The sequence below is a fragment of the Grammomys surdaster genome, unplaced genomic scaffold, assembly GCF_004785775.1.
Source record: "Grammomys surdaster isolate TR1022 unplaced genomic scaffold, NIH_TR_1.0 257, whole genome shotgun sequence".
Taxonomy (NCBI): domain Eukaryota; kingdom Metazoa; phylum Chordata; class Mammalia; order Rodentia; family Muridae; genus Grammomys; species Grammomys surdaster.
The window spans coordinates 3,613,405-3,617,919 of NW_021604698.1; positions in this window are offsets into that span (position 1 = coordinate 3,613,405).

Below are 4,515 nucleotides of genomic sequence, written 5' to 3' on the forward strand. Positions count from 1 at the left end.
GGAGGGAGGGAGGAAGGGAGGAAGGAAGGAAGGAAGAAAGAAAGAAATGACTTTCTAGAATTACCTAAAAGGCAGAAAGAGAATACCCACATTAACAAAATTGTAAATGAAATGAGGGACATAACAACAGATACCAAGAAAATCCAAAAAAATCCTGACATCTTATTTCAGAAATCTGTACTCTATAAAATTGAATGATCTAAATGAAAAGCACAATTTTCTTCAGAATATGAAATATAAATCAACTTACCAAAGTTAAAGGAAGATCATGTAAACAATCTAAGTAGACCTATAACCCCAAAGGAAATAGTAAAAGTCATTAAAAGTCAACCAACCAAAGCTGGGCAGTTTTAGTGCAGAATTCTATGAAGCCATCAAAGATGACCTAATATAATACCAACGCTTCTCAAATTATTCCACAAATAGGAATAAGAAAGAACACTGATAAACAATATTGTGAGGCCACACTCAACATGATACCTAACCACATAGACTCAAATAAGAAAGCAAATTTCACACCAATGTCCCTAATGATCATGGCAAAAATACTCAATAAAATACTTACAAACCAAATCCAAGAACACATAAAAACAGTCATCCAACATGATCTAGTAGACATCATCACAGAGATTCAGGGATTGTACAACATACAAAAGTTTAATTTAATCCACCATTTAAACAAACTGATAGAATATACACATATGCACAGGCACACACACATATAAATCAACACATGATCATCTCGCTAGATGCTGAAAAATCCTTTGACAAATTCTCATACCTCTTCCTGTTAAAATTCATGGAGATACCAGGAATAGAAAACATACCTGAACACAATAAAATATACACCAAGCCCATAGCCAACATCAAATTAAAGATTCGTAAAGCAATCGATCCCACTTAAATATGGGACAAGTGAAGGCTATCCAAACTCTCCATATCTATTTAATATAGCATTTGAAGTTTTAACTAGAGCAATATGACAATTAAAGGATATCAATAGGATATAATTTAGAAAGGAAGAAGTAAAGGTATTGCTATTTGCAGATGATGTGATAGTACACATAAGTGAGCCCAAAAATTTGACCAGTGGATACCTGTAACTGATAAACATCTTCAGCAAAGTGGCTGGATACAAAATTAACTCAAAAGATGCAGTAGCCGTCCTATATACAAGCAATAAACTGGTTGAGAAAAAAATTAGGAAAACAATACCCTTTATAGTAGCCACAAATAATAGAAAATATCTTGGTGTAACTCTCATGAAACAAGACTTATATGACAAGAACTTCAATCTTTGAAGAAAGAAATTGAAGAAAACAGAAAAGATGAAAAGATCTCCCATGCTCATTTCTCAGGAGGATCAGCATAGTGAAAAAAAATGCCCATCATATTAAAAGCAATCTACAGAAGTAGTGTAATCCCCACTAAACTCCTACACATTTTTATAGACCTTAAAAGAACAATATTCAATTTCATATAGAAAATCAAAAAACCTAAGATAGCTAAAACAACCCTGTACAGTCAAAGAATGTCTGGGAATATCACGATCCTTTATTTTGAGCTGTAATACAGAGAAATAGTAATAAAAACAGCATAAAAACAGACACATAGATCAACAGAACAGAACAGAAGATAAAGAATTACATCCAGAGACCTAGGGCCACTGGATTATTGACAAAGATACCAAAAGTATAGACAAAAAAAAAAAAAGCATCTTCAACAAATGGTGCTGATCTTACTAGATGACCTCCCATAGAAGAATGCAAATAGATCCATATCTACCACCCAGTACAAAACTCAAGTCAAAGTTAATCAAAGACCTCAACATAAAACCAGAAAAAAGTAAAAATTCATATAAGAAAAAGTGAGGAATCTCTTTCAACACATTGGTACAGGAGAAACCTTGAACAGATCACTAATAGCTCAGGTTCCAATAACAACAATTAATAAACAGTTAATAAATAACTCATAAAACTCAAAAGCTTCTGCAAGGCAAAAGATACCATCAATAGGACAATCAGCAGCCACCAGAATGGGAACCAAAGTCACATCCAACAGAAGTATCCAAAATGGTATAAAAATGTGTTCAAATATATATCCAAACTGTATGAAAAACACACAAGAAACTAGACACCAGCAAACCAAATAACCCAATTTTTAAAAATGGGGTACAGATCTAAACAGAATTCTCAAAAGTGGAATCTCTAATAGTCAAGAAGCACTTAAAGAAATGTTCAACATCCTTAGTCATCCAGGAAAACGCAAATCAAACCAACTCTGAGACTCCATTTTACAAACTTAAGAATGACTAAGATAAAAAAAAAAACTCGAAAGATGCTACATGTTGGAAAGGATGTAGAGCAAGGTGAACACTGCTCCATTGCTCATGGGAATGCAAATGTATACAGCCACTTTGAAAATTAATTTTGTGGTTTCTCAGAAAATTGGGACTATATCTGCCTCAAAACCCAGCTATACCACTCCTGGGCAGATACCCAAAAGAAACTCTACCATATCACAAAGACACTTGCTCAACTGCATTCAGATGTCCCTCAAGTGAAAACTGAATAAAGAAAATGTGGTATGTCTACACTATGAAGCATTACTCAGCTATTAAAACAATGACATATGAATTTGTAGATGAGTCGATGGAACTAGAAAAGATCCTCTGAATGAGGTAACCCAGACTCTAAAAGATAAACATGGCATGTATTTACTTATAAGTGGATATTAGTCATAAAAAACCAGGATTGCCATGCTACAAAACACAGACTCAAATAGCTAAGTAACAAAGAGGGCCAAAGAGAGGACAGTTGCATCTCACTGAGAGGGGAAAATAGATCAGACATAGGAGGAGAATGGAATGAGAGTGCTGGGTGGGGTAGGGGAAGAGATGAGAACAAGAGGGATGAGGTGGGAAGAGGACAGAGGGAAAGAGTACTTTGAGAGACAACCTGATTGGCAGGTGGGGCATTTCCTGGACAAGTTAAAAACCTAGGACAGTGGAAACTCCCAGGAATTTATGAGGATGACTCTACCTAAGACTCCTAGCAATAAGAAAGAGATGTGTGTCCTCCTGAATTGGCCATCTTATGTAACCAGGCAAGACTTCCAATGGAGAGTCTAGGACACCAACCCAGCCAAAAAAGCTTACACCCACAATTTTTCCTTTCTACAAGATGTACATTGGTAACAGATGGAGAAAAAAATTAAAAGATAGAGAATATGTGTGCCTAGTCCTGTTGTAACTTGTTACACTATGAGACACTTAAGAGACATTTTCTTCTCTGAAGAGAAAGAAAGGAGGAGTGAGTCTAGGGGAGAGAACAAGTATTGGGGAGGAGTGCACCCAGAAGTGTCAATAGAGGGAAAAACCACAGGTAGTATGTAATATATGAGAGAAGAAAAAATAGAATCTAAATTTCTGGGTTATATTTTGAAATAAATATGGGAAGCAAATCATTTTCTGGAATGCTCTATGATAAGCAATACCTCTCCAGCCTCTTGTCTAAAACATGTGGCAGTTAAAGAGACCTACAAAATGACTTATTCTATCTGGTTAATCTTTCATGACACAACTGCAGAACTAGCCACATAGAAGATAATTGATTGCAAGCTTCTTAATTAGCTATCAATGATTTGTATTCTTGGGCATTCCAATAAGTACACATTACAGTTGCCAATATAGAGTCCAGCATTACATCCAACAAATCAGGCTTCCTCCTAAGGGGCTAAAGGGTTACGAATGTGTTATCCGAGTTCTACTGATGTAATATAATCAAATAGAAAAACAAATCAAGACAAAGAAAACAAAACAGCAACAACAGAAAATTACTCACTGATTTTTCCCCTCCATTTTTCTTCAGGCCCAATAAAGGTTCCTGTCTGTAGCCAGGAAAATGCCAGTTACATTGGATAGTAATTACAAGTGTACATCCTTTTGCTAAAGTATTATCTTTGAGCTAACTATAAATGTAAATATTTTTTGCTTTTGTTTAACTCAAATCAGCAAATTTATCACTGAAAACCAAAGAACTCCTTTAATTTAGTTTGAATTGTGTTAAATACAGCTTAACAAATAGTATGCATTTTAGGTCATACAAAGGAACAAAGACTGAGTCTCTAATTATTTTATTGTTTTCTTTACTAGCAGGAAAAATAAAAAAGAAATGATTTTCAATTTAAGCACACATATTGTTTAACACTAAAAGCAATTTTAGGAGAATTCCAGTGTGAAATATTTTAAGCCCTTTGCAGCTTAATAAATGGTCTGAAGACAAAACCCTCTACTAGATCTTTACTACCTCAGGTTCCCAGAAAGTATTTCATCACCAGATGTCAGTAAATAATGTGATTTTACATCCTTATCTCTAGGGCTGGGAAGGAGGTAAACTCAGTTTGCTCCATTTTGCTTCAGTGTTCCTTCTGACTCTTCAGCACCATGTCAGTAGAGTTCACGTTTTTTAAGGAGTGATAAAATGGTGTCTCATGTACTGCAAGTTTGGCTTCCAC